The sequence below is a fragment of the Ambystoma mexicanum genome, chromosome 4q (genome assembly GCF_040938575.1).
Source record: "Ambystoma mexicanum isolate Mex_15411 chromosome 4q, UKY_AmexF1_1, whole genome shotgun sequence".
Taxonomy (NCBI): domain Eukaryota; kingdom Metazoa; phylum Chordata; class Amphibia; order Caudata; family Ambystomatidae; genus Ambystoma; species Ambystoma mexicanum.
Genome location: NC_090928.1, coordinates 911,476,662 through 911,495,549, shown reverse-complemented (window position 1 = coordinate 911,495,549; position 18,888 = coordinate 911,476,662). Strand labels below are relative to the sequence as shown.

Sequence of the window (18,888 nt, the reverse complement as noted above, 5' to 3'; positions counted from 1 at the left end):
AGAAAAATACACACGGTGCATGTCCTAAATGTTTACTGGAACACCACCCCAGAAGAGCATCTAAAGTTCGAAAAGGAACTTTTAGACACCATCGACAACATCCTGATCAGAAACCACAACGCACAAGTCTTATGTGGCGATTTCATCATGAAGTTGTTGGGCAAATCTAATTCTAAGAAAGCCCAGAAAGAGAAGGAGAGTAGAAAAAGTACAATATGGCTAGAGGAAATGTCTGCCCGCCACCTATATATGATGAATGGCGCAGTAAAGGGAGATATTCCGCTGAAAGTAACTTGGGAAAGAGGAGAACAAGAATCAATACTAGATTATTTCTTTGTTTCCGAAAAGATCTCACATGAAATTAAAGCCCTATATGTTACAAAATCACCTCAAAGTGATCACAATGTGATAACAATGGAATGGGAGCTGAATCTCCAGCAGCCTTTAGACCAGCGGAAGATGCAGCTAGCGATAGAACCAGGAGGCAATTGGCTACTTCTAAGATCCAGCGACATCCCGATATTGGCTGAAATGATAAAACCAAAAGTGGCGAGCAATGACTATGACCCAATCGAATATCAAGCCCTGTTGGAGGTGTATAAAATTTTAAAAAATATCCATAGCAAACCAACATTCCAAAGACACAACTTTGACCCTCAGGTCGTGCAGAAAAAAAGAGGCTTACGTTCGGACTTAAGAAAAATTGCGAAGAAAGAGATGCCTGACCAAAAACATGAAATAAGAAAAATTAAGAACACCTACAATAATTGGATTAAAGCCCATCGTGGGTTTTTAGAACAAAGAGATGCCGAAACTATGCTAACAGCACTGAATAAAAACAACCCAAGAAGTTTTTGGTCGATAGTAAACCAGTGGGAGAACCCACAAAAAGCAAGGCTAGTAAACATGGTAACTGAAGATCAATGGATGAATCATTACGGCAATCTTTTCAAAAAAAAGAAAAACAATATCTCACCAAATTTGAATATAAGCCTACCATGCGATCTAGTCTTGGAACAAGAGGACATCGGAACATTATACAAAATCTGAGCTCTTCAAGAGTGGCTGGCCCTGATGGGCTCTCAAATGCCATCCTTAAACATAACATCAATGAATGGACAGAATTCTGCAATACACTCTTCAAAAATATAAAGAAAGAGGGTTGTGTTCCAACTACATGGAAACTGGGTATTATAGTCCCAATCTTCAAAAAAGGTGACCGCTCAAATCCAGCAAATTACCGGCCCATAGCCCTATTGGATGTGATCGGGAAAGTATTCTCCAGTCTACTACTAAAACAGCTATCACACTGGATATAGATAAATAAGATCTTTGACGAACGACAGACAGGTTTCATCAAAGGCATGGGTTGCAGCCTAAATCTATTGATCCTGAATCTGCTGAAAATAGATGCCATTAAATCACGCAAAATAATCTACCTGGCATTCATAGACCTAGCCAATGCATGCGATGGAGTCGACCGTGAAATTCTGTGGACAAAACTAAAATTGAGAGGCTGTCCTCAAGAACTCATTCAAGCAATAAAAGAACTTTATTCTGAGACCCAAATACATATCCGACTTGACAATGATGGCCACTTATCTAAACCCATAAAAACAGAACGGGGTGTAAAGCGAGAATGCCCTCTGGAAGCGACCCTCTTCAACTTTTACATATCAGAAGCAGGAACCAGACTTGGGGAAGGTGTGTCTTGCCCTCTGAAACTGAATGGGAACCATATCAGCTGGATCCTTTACGCCGACGACATGGTCATCTTGGACCTAACACCTATCGGTCTCCAAAGGAAACTAAACGCCTTGAAGCAGTTCATCGAAGAATTAGGTGTTGCGATCAACGTATCCAAATCAGAGATACTCATACTTGAAAACAGAAAAGGTGCCCATCCAAAGACAAAGAACCAGCGGTGGACATTGGGGATCGAAGCTCTTACCAAAGTATCACACACAAGATACCTAGGAACGCTGGTTAATTCATCCATCAATGACGAACCTATGATGAAGAAAATCGCTAGCAACTGCAAACAGTTAACAACGCAAGGCTTGATCCTCCACAAAAAATATGGAAAATATTCATATGTTCCGATAATAAAATTTTCCAGGAGTAAGGTGTCCCCAATTTTGACCTTCGGAGCCGAAAGTATGTTTGGATGCTCATCCGAGATCTGGTCTAGGTGCAAAAGTAAATTTTGGAAACAAATTCTACAAATACCTCTGAGCTTCTCAACTGCTTGTGTGCTCTACGAGGTGGGGCTAACCTCACTAAATGCAATAATAATGTGGAACAAACTAGCCCTATATAGGAAAACCCAAGTGGAAGCAGAACTTGCACCTTTTGAAGCCCTAATGGAGCCAAAAATACCACAAGAAGGCAAGATAGCAATAACTATATGGAAACAACAATGTAAAGAGATCTTGGCACAACTGCTCACAGATGAAAAAACCTTATGGGGCAACCCGAATGCAGTAGAAAAAAAACTGCTCCAGATTGACTGGATCGAGATGGCCGAAAAAAGATCGAGACACAAATGTATGGCCAATTCACTGATCGAAGCGAAAGGAGTCAACACAAATGCCAAATATATGGTTATCTGGCCATGCAAGCACTTGAGAAGGCTGTACTTAAAATTCAGACTGAATTTATTTGAAACCAAGGAAATCTTGATCCAACGAAGATTAATTCAATCTGAAAACACAAGCTGTCGATTTTGTAACCAAAATGGGGAGAACCTAAAACACCTAATCCTTTTTTGTCCGTCCCTAAGAAATATGAGAACCCTCTTCCTGGGGAAAGCAATGGACGAATGCACAACCTACACTAGTGAAGACTGGTGGTCTCACGAGGTTTCTAGAAAAGTTACAAATGAAGCTGGAAACGGAGAAGAGTGCCTCCTGAGATCTTATTGAGAATCTACACTGATAGTCCAATGTTCGATTTGTTGTGTTTCGTTCTCCTTTTATTTTAATACTGTTATTTTATAAATGATACTTTTGTAATGTTATACAAGATTTTATGGAAGCTGTAATTTTATAGTTTTTGATTTAGTTATTTCAAAAGTTTAACTAAACTGTATGAAATAAAATACATTTAAAAAGATTGACACGTGGATTCTCAGGGGCTGTTACAGTGGTTCCTTTCACAGAGGATTTACTGATCACCATAGGCACACATTACTTGTCAGCCCCACTGCTGTACTCAGTACCAGTAAACCTCCTGGGTATGGATCTCATGAGTAAGCTAAACATGACCATTTCATTTTCAGAAGAGGGCATAGTGTGCTCCACACCAGGCACGTATCAAGAAATTCTATCAAACTCTGCGCAGTATATGGCCTCTAGGGAAATATAATAGGGAAATTCATACTCATACTTTTCCTTATTCTGAATTTCACCAATGGTAGCTCCACATTTCATCATCCACATTTTAGAAACGGTTTGAATGTTAACTACAGCCAATGGTGTGAGACTCATGTGAGAGGCTCAAGCTGTGCCTGATAGATGTCAGTATTATAACGCATAAATCACATGCCAGGCAATTTGAATTTGACCTGCACAACAGGTTTTATCGTATGCACCACAGCACAGCAATTGACTAAATGCAAAGAAGTAAAATTAGCACATTAATCCTACTAACATCCCAGGTCCCAATAACCTACTCCGTAAACTAATATTCAATGCAATTTAGATCATTGCTTATGAGTACAAAACATTGGTGCATTGGGGTAAAGTTCAGCGTTGCAGCCTCAATCTCTGTCAAAGGCACAAAGGAAATCACATGCTATTTAATGGGCTGGTTTGTCAAGGGGAGGTTCTTTGAATGACACATGAGTTTTAGAAAAAGGGCTGGGACTGAAAGGACTGGGGCATTCACTCACTAACTGGAAAAGGGAGCAGAAGGACTGTCAGACAGTGAGCTGACCCCCGGGTTCTGGGAGTTGAAAGGCTGGCTTGTTCCTTCCAGGCGAAAAGGGAGTGGACGTGATAAGACTTCTCCGACAGTGAGCTGACCCCCAGGTTCTGGGAGTTGAAATGCTGGCTCGTTCCTTCCAGGCGAAAAGGGAGTGGACGTGATAAGACTTCTCCTGTCCTGTCGATGAAAAAGGGGGAGTTTTGCCAGGCCGAGGCAGTGAAGGGCTACCCTAATCTTTGTGGTCCGAGAATTCAGTGACCCAACAGATCTAGGTAATTATGCAGAAATTGAGGAGCGTGTAATGTATGGAAGAAATATTTTATAGGCTGTTGTGAGATAGAAATGTGTTTGTGTTCTTAATGTAATTCACGATTTATATTACATGTGGATTCCCATTTATGTAGCAAGTTTTTGTTAACACAAGAGGCTCATAGATGCCAATAATTGGGAGAGAAACATTCAAGGTTACCTCAGACTGTGCATTAGCAAGCCAGTAACAAATCTGCAGTTGAAGCTTATTACGAGTAAAGCTATTTAATCTGTGAAAGCTCTCTAATGAAACACATTTTATCCATGTGCAAGTATGAATTACTGTAAATAAAATAGCACAGCATAATGCAATAGGATGTCTGGAAGACTTTATATGACCCCATTGAGCCGATGCACTGGATACAAGAACTACAGAGACAGTGAGTATACATGTGGGAAGTAGAGTTGATGCTGGTGTGAGTGACATGATTTGTTTTGGTCAAGTTTTTATGTTTTTTATTTTTCCTTATGTAGTAGAAAATGAAGATGGCTCCTGTAGTGAGGAGCTGTGGCACCATGATAAACAATTGGTAAGTAAAGTGTACACATCCTTCAGTAATGAGAAAGGATGGGCAGCATTGCTATAGAAATATGTGGGAGGTCCGACAGTGAGCGTGCACCATATCCTCCACCTATATTTAAGGGGTGTGCGGCAGGTCGTAATAAGAGTGGGAGGTCTTGCTGTAGTGAGTGAGGACAATACCCTCCACCAGTGGTAAAGGATACGAGGCAGGTATTAGTAGAAAAGTATAGAACTGTGATTTTGTATTTTTCATTTTCTGTGTGTATTAGTATGCTAATAGTGGATGAACCCACAAAGTAACTCTGTGCGATAGTTTTAACGACTGTGCTGAATTTTAGATTGCTTTTATGAAGGAAAGGACATTTTAGCTGGGTTTGTTATGACGTGTGTTTAATGTTTGCTTAACTTTGAATTATTGAAGAAAAGCAGGGAAATTCATAGGGGTGTGAAGAGGGGATCATGCTTATTAGCTGACCGTGTTCGGCGCTGGGACTTCATCCCCCAGTTCTGCCCCTTGGCGCATCATGAGTAGGCGCCACATGACTTATCAGTCTCGCATCAGCGCAAAGCAAAGCGCTGATGCAAAGCCTTTTTAGGCCTGTTTGTGGCCGTTGGTGGCAGTCGGCAGGATATGTTGCCGGAATACACAGGAATGCAGTCGTCATTTCTGTTTCCAGACCAGCTGTATTGAAGGCAGGGAGAAGAGTTCTGAAGCGGGGTGAAAGTATGGGGAGTTGCAGTACTCTGAACCCACCCTCAAAATGCTGGATAATGGGAAAGGTGGGATTACACTTAGAGTATTGGATAGGATTCTTAATTTGAGGTTATCCAAATTGACCCTGGATCCACAGTGTCCAGGTGTGGTGGAGAATATTGTGACAACTAGGATTGTAGCAGAATTGATTAATGCTCGCTCTGCCATTTCCACCACGGTGGAAGTAGCAGAATGTATTAACGTCCATACATTAGACATGCTGTTTCTAACTGAAACATGGTTCACTGAGGGATCGCAGACGTCATTCCATTACTCAGTCCCAGAGAATTATTGTATCCAGGTTATTAATTGAGTTAGCACAATGGGGGGAGGTATAGCAGTAATCCATAGATCGTCACTGCATGTCTCCCACCTCCAGGCCCTAGAGTGGCCAGATGATTCCCAGATGGATCAGGTGGCCATTGGCTGTCCCCTACTTTGTCTGTGCAAGTCATTCTGGGCTACAGACCCCAGGACCCACTGGCAGATTTTTTGAGAAGTTAGACACTTTCTTAACTCTAGCCGGGAGCAGATATGGGGAACTTTTGTGTGTGGCAGACTGGAATATTTGGTTGGACAGTCTCAAACATTCAGACTCCAAAGGGGAATCATGGGCTATCACTTTTGATGACTGCCCCATCACATGTAAAAGGGCATTGTTTGGATTTATTGTCAGCCAGGGGGAGCTGCGTAGTATCTATTGGTCTGGCCATTCGGCCCAACTTTTTGACCTGGCTATTCGAGGAAGTGGGAGGGGGCGAGGAAGGAGGGACCAACTGTCCTTACTCGTAAGCCAAAGACCTAGCCAGGATCCTAGGTGATAAATTGAGGGAGAGGCAGGCAAGTACTGATGATATGTTGTTGAGTGAGGAATTATTCAACATGGGTACTTACATTTTTGATGCCATCTGTACAAAATAGGCCCCACTCAGACCCAGGTGTATTAGGGTCTCCAAACCTTGGTTTACTCAGAATCTTGTCCTACTTCAGAAGCAGGTTTGGCAAACAGATAAGCAGTAGGCTATCTGATGATGCTGAAAAGGCCAAAACTGCTTTCAGGAATTATAAGAAACCCATCTTTGGGGCTAAAAGGAACTTTCTACACAAAGAGATTGGCAGGGCTAGCAATCAGACAAGAGAAGTATTCTCAGTGATTTCAAGGTTTTGTAAGCCAAATTGTATTGCAGCATCTCTTGACCCGTCGCTGGCACAGGCCAATGTCTTTAATGTATTTTTAATGAAAGAATAGAAGCAATACAGGAGAGCTTTGTGGCAACTATTGGGGAGAACCAGTCAAGCTCGGCTTTGGTAGATGGGCTACGACTGGATACCCAGCCAGATGTATTAGCCTGTGTAGGCCACGAGACTGGTGGGAGGTTTGAGTTTCGACCTGTGACGGAGGATTTAATACAATCCCTCATGTTGAACCTCAAGACAACTAGCAATCCTGTGTTTACGCTGCATGCATGTACTGCTAGGCATTAATCCCAAAATATTGCTCCCTTTATGACCACCTTTGTTAACAAATCACTGGCACAGGGTCTCGTCCCTGACAAATTAAATAATGGTATTGTTACACCACTATTAAAGAAACCCAATCTGGATCCGGCCATTCTAAAGAACTACCGGCCGGCTGCTGGCCTACCATGGCCAGCCAAAATTTTAGAGAAAATGGTTACATCCCAACTCCAAACATTTGTGGAAAAGGAGTCATTGTTGGGCAGGTTCCAGTCAGGATTCTGTCCAAAGCATGGGACTGAGACAACACTGTTGTCTGTGTACGACGATCTACTGGAGGTCGCGGACGGGGGTGGACTAACACTCTTTTTGATGTTGGACCTGTCTGCAGCCTTCGATACAGTTGACCATGGTGTCATGCTGAATCGCCTAAGAGGGATTGATAGTGTCCCTGAACAGGCCGTTAAATGGTTTGGGTCATTTCTGGCAAATAGCGGGTGAAATTTGGGGTCTATACGTCAGAGCCTATTACATTGAGCTGCGAAGTTCAGCAGGGAACTTCTCTGTCTCCATTGTTATTTAATTTGTATATACCACCGGTCTTAAATATTGTGAAGAGTCATGGGTTGAGTTACCATTCGTATACCGATGACACACACATTTATATGAAGATGATTAACTTGGAGGATGCCTTCACTAAGGTCAATCAATGTCTAGAAAACATTAACAAGTGGATGGCGAAATATCAGCTGCAGTTCAATGCAGCTAAAACTGAGCTCTTTCTGTTTGGAGATAGGCAGAGAGTCCTGGCCACAAAGGAATCCCTCACCCTATGTATCCTTGGTGAGGAGTTGCAATTTGCCACAAAAATCAAGAATTTGGGCTGTGTGTGGCAGAATATGGGCAGTGAAGCACAGGTGGGGGCTAAGTTACAGGCAGCTTACAACTCCCTACGGCTGCTCTATAGTGTGTTACCATTCATCCCTGTGGATGATCATTCAGCCGTAGTGTGGGCTATGACAAATATCCATTTGGATTACTGTAATAGTCTGTTGATAGGCATTCCGGCCAAACAATTGCACATAGTGAAGGAGACCAAAATACTGCAGTCAGACTGGTAGGCCGGTTTGGGAGATGGGATCATGCCTGGTTGGTGGTGGAAGACCGGATTAAATTTAAAGTGGCGTGCATGATCTTCAAATGTTTAAATGGGCTAGCTCCAGAGTACCTCCGCTCCATAATTTGACATTACAACTCTCCAAGGTTGCGCCGGTCAATAGACCACTATTGCTGAGCATTCCTCGCACAGTTTATGTTTCCAGAGGTGATAGGAGATTTGTGGCTTTTCGGACCTAGACTCTGTGAATGTCAAAGCTGTGTACCCCTGTAATTTCTGCAGTTTTTAGCTGTATGAACCCCCCATCATTCTCTCTTGTCTCTCAGTTTCTGTTCTCCTCTCCAATGTTGGTGCTCCTCTGCTATTTGTTGTAACCCTTAACCCATACTTTCGCTCTTGGCCTGATCGTTGCATTGTGTGCGCGACTAGATGGGCCCTGCTCTTCAGTTCCTCACTCTCCCCTCACCCCTTTCTCTGCCAAAGACTCTGCAATGAGCTACCTTTGGAGATTAGGGGCTGCCAAACACAGTTTCAGTTTCAGAAAGCGCTTAAAACCTTCCTGATTAAATCAGACTAGGTGGGCTTACTGGGGGTTCACTTACGTCCGTTAGTCACTCTTATTGTATAGTGGTCTGTTATCATCTTGCCCTTTATACGGTTATGTCTGTCCTGAGTGTGGTATAAATGTTCAAAATCAAAATTATTGTACATATTACACATAGGGCCTCATTACAACTCCGGCGGTATCTGTGCCGGTAAAAACAGCAGGCTGCCACCAGATTTGTGTCTTTATTCCAGTGCCTGGCAATGAGGAATCACCGGGGCATTACAGCACCGGTGGTACCTGAAGCCAGGTGTCAGAAAAAGTGACTTCCCATTCCCATTTGAGTTGCATAGGACTCAATGGGAATGGGGAAAACGGTAGTACCGGCACCATTCAGAATGGTGCCAGTGCTAACGCCAAAGTCTGCGAGCGGTTGCCGTTCCGCCCGCCAGGTCACACCTAGCCGGTGGGAGAGCATCTGGACCACAAATTTGTACTCTGCCGTTGTTACCGGACCGGCAGGGTTGTAATGAGGCCCATAGTGTTGAATGCATAGTGACAATTGGTGGTGAAACTTTGAATGTGGGATAAGATTGGGGTGGAGACTGAACTGTGGGAGGTGGGTGTGTTTTGCTCATTTTGTGGTTTTTGTGCAAGAGTACATTGTGTTTTTGATTCTTGGCATTTGTTTTGCATTAGAGTTTGCATTTTGAGGTTCTGGTAATAGGTAAGAGTGCACCAGAGAGTAGCTTTTGTGATATTTTTGAATGCATTATTGTGTCTCATGAATTCCATAGATTCCAGTGTTTTTTTTTGTTATTGTGTATTAGTCCAAAACAAGACTTTTCACAAACACATTAATAACAATGCAAAATACAAAATAAGTTATTAGAATACAATCTAACAAAAGGAGGCATTAATGTCCATTCTCAAAAATCAATCATAAAAAAATTATAATAATATCAAAAGAAGAAAAAAAAGAAAGAAATAGAAGAAAAACAAAACAGAAATCGAAAAAAAATACAACAAAATGTAATAAAAAAGATTCCACAGAGGATAGTGATTTACCACTTCCCTCAACCTAAAATGTTTTATCCTTTACAATTCCAATTGACAATCAGATGATCCAACTAAATTCAAGTCTTTCAGCAGATTCACAACTTCAGCTGTCAGTAGTGTTTCATTAGCTGAGACTAGCCTTTCCCAGGAACAAACAGTTCCTAACAACCACTCATTATGTACAAAGCGAGACAACCTGCTCACCCTTTTTTCAAATGTCCTTGTGCAGCTACTCATCAAATGCCTCAGGGTCTGTGGGCTGGAGCCCATACATATGGGGCAGATGTTGTCCGCCAACTTCTCTTTCTGTCTATCTAGCCCATCCCCTTTGTGTTGAGTTCTCTGCAAATATGTCCTTTGTGCTATAAGCCTCCACGAGTTCAGCTCCCCATTCGATCTATTAATGGGATTGCTGTCAACCTTGAAGAGCATCGCGGTGGAAACTTTGTAACCTAAATCCAATCCAAAATTGTACTGACACCCAACCGTGATTTCACGTGAATTTCAGCAATGTCCGTGCATTGGGCGTATGGGAATCGAATATAGTTCAAATCAACCATAGATAAATAATACAAAACAGCTACCCCTTTAAATATAGTCAGGATTGTGCTCCTATTTAGTGGCTTCCATCTAGATTTTACCTCTGCCACACATTGCATAGAATGTTTGGGCACAATCTGTGTTGAGGGCCCTAAGGCTTTCTTTCTGAATCATTGATGTGCTGGAAAGGCTGATTGATGAGGCAGTTGCAATTAATAGAGCTTTGTTTGGAAGCTGACGTCAACACCTGAGAAGAGGTGGTGACCTTGATCTTTTCTTGTTTGGTAGGAATCGTGCCAATAGGACAGGCCAAATTCCAGTTTTGTAAAGACATGATTTTTGCACTGTGGTACATAAAAGAAAACTGTTTAGTGGGTTTGTTTATGCAGTAAAATACCAAAGATTAGTACTCCTTTAGAACACCAATGCAGGGAACTACCCACTTATAGAGAGAACATTAGAAAGTATTGTGAGGATGGACATCAGCAACAAAAGGGATAATGTTCACAGCCTGGCCATCTGAGGGCACTCATGATAAGAATATAATAGCCCATATGTACACCCATTTACTCGCCTCTTATAAAGGTAAACAATGAAAGAAGGGACAGTGCATATTGGAACTTTGGAAGCTCTATGAAGAAGATGCAAGTAGCCAAAAAGTCAAGGGGAATGCTAACAACATATCCGCTGTACCCCTGTCAAACAGCACGGAATTGACATAGGTTTCAATGCCTCAAACAAATATAGAGCAAGGCACTCAGTCCCCACTGGCTTCAGCGCATGCACAGCTGACATTCCCACACTTAGTAGACAACTTCCCTTTAAAGCCAGCTGCGGGATATACAAACCCTAAATACAAGCCCCCAGCATACTCTGATACAAGCCCCATGAAAGGAGCAAACACACCCTGTGACAGACAAAATTCAGTAATAGTGAAACTGGATAACAAAGCACACAAAGAATTAGAAGCAGCAGTACACAAAGCAGAGGAATCATTGCACCGGCAGCCCAGATAAGGGAGGGGCTATGTCCAACAGTAGATGTTGAGACATGGGGAGCAGAAGAGGTACTATTGAAAATGCACAAGACAACAATTCATATTAATAATAATAATAATAATAATAATAATAATAATAATAATTCATTTGTTATCTAGTGCTACACATGCATAGGTCTCAGAGCGCTCCAATAACAGAAGACCTTTATATCCCACAGATTGATACTCATTTTATCAACCTCTGAAGGATGAAAGGCTGGATGGACCCTGCTGGGATTCACACCTGTCACAGCAGACTGAACACAGATATAAGGGGCGAGCGCTTAGCTAAGGATGTGTAAGATGTGTGAGTAGAAACTGAGGAATCAGAACCACAGGGTATAAATGATGGGACAGATGAAACAGGAAGTGAGACAGAGCCAGAGGGAGGAGAGGAGAATTGGGAAACAGAAGAGGCCCGGGAAGAAAGAACTCCATGGGGGAGGCGACTGAGACCATGTCCTAGAACAGGGGCAGTGGTTAGAGGGAAGAAGGGAAGAGCACAGCATAGCATAGCCAAAAGTGGGGGAAGTCAGTTCCCATTGATACAGAAGGAAGTAGGCAGATCACAATTTGTACCATGGCCATATATGGACAAGAATAATTTGCTGAAGATGTTGTCACCTTAGGTAAATGGATTAGAGCTATAGAAAAGCATACAACAGGGGCTACCTTAGCAGTTGGGGACTTGAAAAGCTTACTAGCTAGTATCATATGAGATCAGACCAACACAATTTGCGAGAAGGCAGGTTACCCTGGTGTTTCATTAGAGATTGATGCACATGATGGTGCGCCATTTAACAATTCCAGAACCTGTGTATGGGATGGGGAGGGCGTAGCCTGATAGACCTGATGTAGGTACTAATATGGCATGACAAATGAAACATGATGAAGACCCTGTATTGTATATTCAGTACATTCAGGAAATGTGGCGAGAGGAGACAGGAGACAAATGGGAACTGAACATACTATTCTATTACCATATGTTAAGGAAGGGCCTTCCCACTGAAGTACGAACAGAGCTAAACAGAATTGTGGGCATGAAACCGAAGGCATGGGGGGAAATACAGGCGCATATCGTGCATTTTTTTAAGAAGAAGCGTGAAAGCGAAAGAGCAGCAAGCAGAAGCTGCATTGGTGCAGAAGCAGCTACCAAAATTCAGTATGGATGGAGCAGTAGTAACACCCGCCCACAGGAGTAGCACAAGACTTGGGAAATTCACGTGGAAACAACAACATACGAGATAGGGGAGGGGTCCAGGGAGCATGAAGCAACTCACACAAGGGGCGAGGGGGAAGATTTGGAGGATTAAGATCAAAACTTGGGGGAGCATGTTGGACATGTAGGAAGATGGGACACTTGTCTAAGGATTATCACTGTAGACCCCCCATGCAATGTCATCCAGGAACACCCCCAGCTCTATATTACACACAAGGGACACCACAAGGATACGATGCCCCATGACAGACTGCAGCCCCCATGCCAATGTATGCCACTGGGCACTCCAGAATGTAGGACACATACAAATGATCACTCGCACACAGGGACAACCCATACAGTACCCCACACCTAATGCAATTCAGAACATTGCACAGCAACCTCCAGCACAGGCAGCTTCAGTACCATGGGAACAGAATGCCCTACCACAGAGAATACCTGCACACTAATGACCATCATCATGACGTACGCGTCAGGGTGTAGCCATTTCCCTTCTACTATGTCCACCCAACACCCGTCATCATCAAGTTTCCCCAAGCCTTCAGCCCACCTTTTGGATTCTTCTAATGTGGCATCAGCTTGGATATCCCATACAGACCCAACACCCTCATCTATTGCATAAGCATCTACAGATTCCCTTGAAACATACATCTCCGTAAGGAGATCAGTAGCAGTTTGCCTAGCTATCTGATCAGCGAAAGCATTCCCTTTCCCTATATCATCTGTAATCTTTCGATGTGCTGCACATTTCATAACTGCTAACAGAGTAGGGAGCGCAAGCGCTGAGAGTAGTTGTACTATTAGGGAGCCATGTTGAATTTTGGTGCCATGCGAAGTTAGAAACCCTCTCTCTGACCAAAGTCTCCCAAAGTTGTGGACCCCCCCAAAGGCATACTGACTATCAGTATATATATTTACTGCAAGCCCTTCGGAAAGTTCACAAGCTCGGGAAAATGCTATAATCTCTGTGGCCTGTGCAGAATTATGCGTGATTCTCTTAGTTTCCACAACCGTGCTCAATGTAGTGATCGCATAAGCAGCTGTGGATGTACCATCCGGAAGTTTGAAGCAGGAGCCATCACAAAACAGTTCTCCTTGCGGATTATCCAAGGGAGTATCTTTCAAATCAATTGTACCTTTTGTCTCTTGCTCGGTCGTATACAAACAATCATGTTGCACTTCATCGCCGCAAGTAGTATCTTGCGGGAAAGGTAGGAGTTCAGCCGGATTAAGAACACAACACCTCTTAATTTGAATGTGAGGAGCAAACAAGATCAATTCATATCTTGTAAACCGTGCAGAAGTGAGGTGTTGCGTTTGAGTTCGGTTCAGTAGAACATCTACAGAGTGAGGCACCATCAGGGTTAGATAATGGCCTAGGACCATTCCCTCACTCTGTTTTACAGACGCGGCAGCAGCAGCGACAGCGCGCAAACATCTTGGCAAAGCGCATGCTACAGGATCAAGGGCGGACGAAAAGTAACCGCACGGCCTATTCTTCCCTCCATGTTCCAGCGTTAATACAGCCAAAGCACATCCATCACATTCATGCACAAACAACACAAAGGCCTTTTCATAGTTTGGTGTGCCCAAAACTGGTGCAGAGCATAATGCAGTCTTAAGCAAGTCAAATGACTGCTGGTGTACCGCGTTCCATGGCAATGGCGAAGAAATGCCCTTCTTCGTCAAAGCCAACATCGGTTTGATCATTTGATCACTAGTGAAAAATTTGGGATCCACAACCTACAGTAAGAAGCCATATCAAGGCCCTAACTTCCTTCTGTGTATTTGGTACAGACATGCCAGAAATGTGTTTTACTCGTTCAGGTGTCAATCTTCTTCCCTCCTTTGACAGGAGATAGCCTAAATAGGCGACCTCCTGACAACAATATTGAAATTATTTAAGCAAAGCTTTGTGTCCATGCTCAGCTAGATGAATAAGTAATGACACAGTGCCCTCCATACAGGCACTCTCAGAGTCAACAGCTAGAAGCAAATCATCAACATACTGAAGCAAAGTACAGGTAGAGGGCAATTCAAGGGTATCAAGCTGTTCTTTCAAAGCCCTACTGTAAATGCTAGGACTCTCTGTGTACCCTTGAGGTGCATGAGTAAATGTGAACGAGCGTCCCGCTAAGGTGAAAGCGAACAAATATCTACTATCCTTGTCTATAGGAATACTAAAGAAAGCATTCTTCAGGTCCACAACACTAAAGTAAGTAGCTGTAGCTGGAGTCATGGTTAGGATTGTCATAACATTAGGCACAATTGGAAATTGTGGTGCCACAAATGTATTAATGGCATGTAAATCAATTATGAAACGGAATGGAATTGCATTATCGCCTTTCTTGTACATGGGTAAAATCGGACTGTTACACAAACTTCCTGAAATTTCTTCAATCACCCCGCGATGCACAAAATCAGAAACAATACATTTCAAAGCTCGCTCGCCCTCAACCGAAAACTTATACTGGGGAATGCGTGGCAGCTCAATTACATGTTTCAAAACTATTTTGACAGGCTCAATCTGTAAAACACCGACATCATTAATGTCGACAGCCCACAAGCTCTCTGGTAAATCAATGAATTCTGGCGGCAAAGGTCTAGTCAAGAGTTGCGAGGCAGAAAATTGCTGTGGTGAAATCGTCAAGCGCACTCCATCAGAAGAACAATTAATCACTTCATTTAATTCTTTTAACAGATTCAACCCCAGCAGGTTCTCTCTGTAATCCGCAATCGGAAGTCAACAGAAATGGACAATGGTCTGTAAAGGGACCCAAAGAAATAGGTACCGGAATAGAAACCGGACAAACAACTGGTGTACCAAAAACCCCTACAGAAACATTGGTTTGCCCTGACAGTGGAATGGTTGGAACCCGTGAATGATCAATGGAACACTTCTGTGCTCCAGTGTCTATCAAAAACTGATGTTTCCTATTTCCTATTTCCCACCACCATTTCAACGTAGGGATCATTCTGATTGACAGGAATAGGTGTAGGTTCCAAACCCTTCTTCGGGCAATCCTAACGAAACAGAATATCATCAAAAGGAAGCTCTTCAGATAAATATGCAGTGGAAGGATGATCAAATATGTTCCACACTCGGAGCCTGATTGTCCTGCGAGAAAGGTTGCTGAGGGTCCTTTGTAAACTGACCTCTACCAGGGCCCCCTACATCCGGGCGACCTCTGGATCGCCTACCCATATTACCAAATGTATTATTTGACCTTTGTTGAAGGACGGGGCATTGTGCTCGCCAATGACCCTCTCGACGACAATAACCGCACTGGTTAATGTTCACAGGACCCAAGGGCACATTCCCCCGTGGGACATACTGACCTCTAACCTGAGAACTACCCCCTCTGGGGCCTCTAACAATTTGCTGCAATAGCATTTTAGTTTTTAATCGCCTTTCCGTTTTTCAATCCTATCTTTTTCATTATTGACACGGTTCTCGTAGTACTGAGCCATGTGCAGTACTTCTGATTGTGATTTCGCCTGCCCAGCGCTCTCAGAAGACATCATTTCTGACTGGATGTCAGGCAGCAATCCACGTACAAATTTGTCCACAAATAATCTTTTCCCGGACTCTGTGCCTAAGTCTTGTCCACTGAAATCCGAGAATACCTGTTCGAACCGATTAAAGAACTCGGTAGCACCCTCAGACTTTCCTTGGACACAGGCCGTAAACTTGTCCCAAATAATTCTCTTTTCGGGAATTATGGTTTTTAATTTAGCAACGATTCTATCAGGCAAAGTTAATATCACCTGAGGCGGTCTTTCACCAGCTGGCCTTTCCCCATCGAGTCTAGTTATATTCACCCATGTATCTCCAAACCCGGGGCACGTCGTCAATAGTTCTAGCTTGTTTCCATAAATCTACGGGCAGGAGTACAGGAAACAACAAATCAATGTCACCTAGGGTGAACACTAAGGACTGCAAAACAGACTCTATCTCTTTATAGAACCCTGTCGGATTTTTCCTAATATCAGGAATAGATTGCCTAATAGTATTCACTTCCTGTCTTGAGAACGGGGCGTGAACGAACTGCGATACATAATGCTCAGGAATGTCCACAGCGACTATATTCCGTGCAACATCGGCTGCAATCTCAACCTTCGGGAGAAATGTCGGAGGAACCTCTCTCATAGGCAACTGAGAAGTAGGTGACTCCGAACGCTTACTAAGCAACAGAGCCAAGTCTAGCGCTAAAGCAGTCGAAGAAGTGTCAAGTGAAAAAGCTCTCTTATAAATCCTCAATAACTCTGTGGGACAACTAATCTTCCTTTTGACACACTCATCCTGCAGGTACTCTACCATTACCTGTATCACTTTCCTCTGCATTTCTAGCGTATACTGACTGTATGTGTCATACACCTCAACTAGAGTTATCGATATGTCTGAAATCCATCTAATCGCGTCTTTCTTACAAATTTGCGTTATCTCAGATATCGGTTCACGATATGGAAGGAACCGTTTCTGTACATACATATTTTCCGCCTCATCATCCTCGTTATGTAACTTTTCTAACTCCTTTCTATACCCAAATAACCCCTCGACATGCTCATTTACCTTCTCCACGGTGTCTCTAGAAAGCGCTAGAGTATTTAGATCCCTTAACCCTTGCGGAAAATCCGCATTATTTAATCTTCCCCACATTATACATAACTGAATCCCTAAACCTTCAATAAAAACATTTTTCTCAGGAAAATTATCCGTATTACAAAGTGTGTCAAAAACGCTAGCTTGATCATCCTTCTCCATACAATGCTTAGCCCATGCAATTAACTCACGTTTCTTCTCCGGCGGTACAGTATTGTGAGTGACAACCTTTGCTCCTGTACCTCGATTGATTACAAGTGGTTCAGGACCACTTGGAAGAGAGGGAGAATGCATATTTGATGGAGGTACTATAACTGGTGCGATAAAAAGAGGTGGGGGAGCTGAAGGAAGGGGAACATTAGGCGGAGCAAGAACAACGGGAACAACAACAGGTGGAGCAGGAATAACAGGAGGAAGAGGCAAAGCAGCAGGAAGAGGAACATACGGAGGTGGCGCAGAGGCACCAGGCCTTCGTTCATTTAATATTTTGTCAATAAACTCATCAGACATATGAAGATCCTCAGAAGGATAGATTTTCTGAATTCCGAGTGAGAAAGCCATATCCATATTTTTAGTCGCCTCAGACTGTTTGTCCTGATCATATAACAACGCTTTTTCAGCATTCGTTTTATGACGGCGTGCATGTTTCTCTCTACTTTTAAGTTGTTGCAACGCTTCTTTTTTCCAATTCTGCAAAACATCAAATGCTGCAGGTCTAGCCTTTTTCTTTAATAGAATTGACTCTAAATACTCAATACGAGGGATTTCAAAACTACCATTGATTGGCCACTGAAGTTCGGAGGCATGTCTGGTTTGTCTGTGCCAAATGTCATTAAATACTATACTTCCAATGCCATGCTTACAGTACATAGTACATGCTGGCGACTCCTCCTGTGGTGCGGGACGGCTAATTTCCAAAGATTGTCTATCACTGCGGAATATTGCCCTAAAGCAGGTAGACCATTTCCCAGGCATATCTCAAATTCTTGGTGTTACCTGGTCAATAATTGTGTCTTCAGATACAATGCGCCAAAATTCAAATTGTCAGGGTTAAATTAAGAATCGGGTCACGACTCACCTGACCAAACCTAAGGAGTTCCGATCGGATTTCTAAGAATCTTACCTAACTAATCTTACCTCGTGTATGGTGATTTCGGCAAATCTGCCCGCCTCGATAAGTGGACCCTGTCAAGATGCCGTTTCGGACCACACGCTTGTCGTCCAAGGATCGGGTCGTGCAGCGCTGCTGAGGTGTCGCTTCTCGTTCAGGGGGCCCCTTATGTCACACCGTCCGATCCCGGTCCGATAGCGTGCGTCAACCTTCAACAATCTGGCATCAATCTTGAGGGTCCCTATTCGGGCGCCAACTGTGAAAACAGAATCAAAATATCGAGGCTGAGTACCCCAAAAGGAAATACTCCGAACACGGGTTACAAAGGAACATACAAAGTACTTTACTTTATACTGAATCCAGTTACAAAAACAGAGCAAAATCAGATAGCTATCGGCCCTCAGTACAATACAACGAACTCCAGCGTGGTTCAGTGTGTTCAGTGAGAGACGTTGTACATTAGAAAGCATTTGCTTTTTATACCTTTGGTGGGCACGATGTCCAGCCCCACTTCGGGTTAATATTCCTTTTAATACATCACCGATCTAGGGTTCGTGCCAAGTCTGAAACAACCGCATATAACTGGTTTGCCTTTAATACATGTATCAAAAAGCCTATGCAATAACTGTGTATTCTAAGTTTTTCCTTGCAGGCCTTCTTAAACATTAATACAATGTAGTTAAACAGA

At 43.1% G+C, this 18,888-nt stretch overlaps 1 long non-coding RNA gene across 1 annotated transcript in view; it reads right to left on the bottom strand.

Annotated features, from left to right (window-relative positions):
• LOC138467124 (uncharacterized) overlaps positions 1-18,888 on the bottom strand; it is a 300,570-nt gene that overhangs the window by 94,921 nt on the left and 186,761 nt on the right. The window lies entirely within an intron of this gene.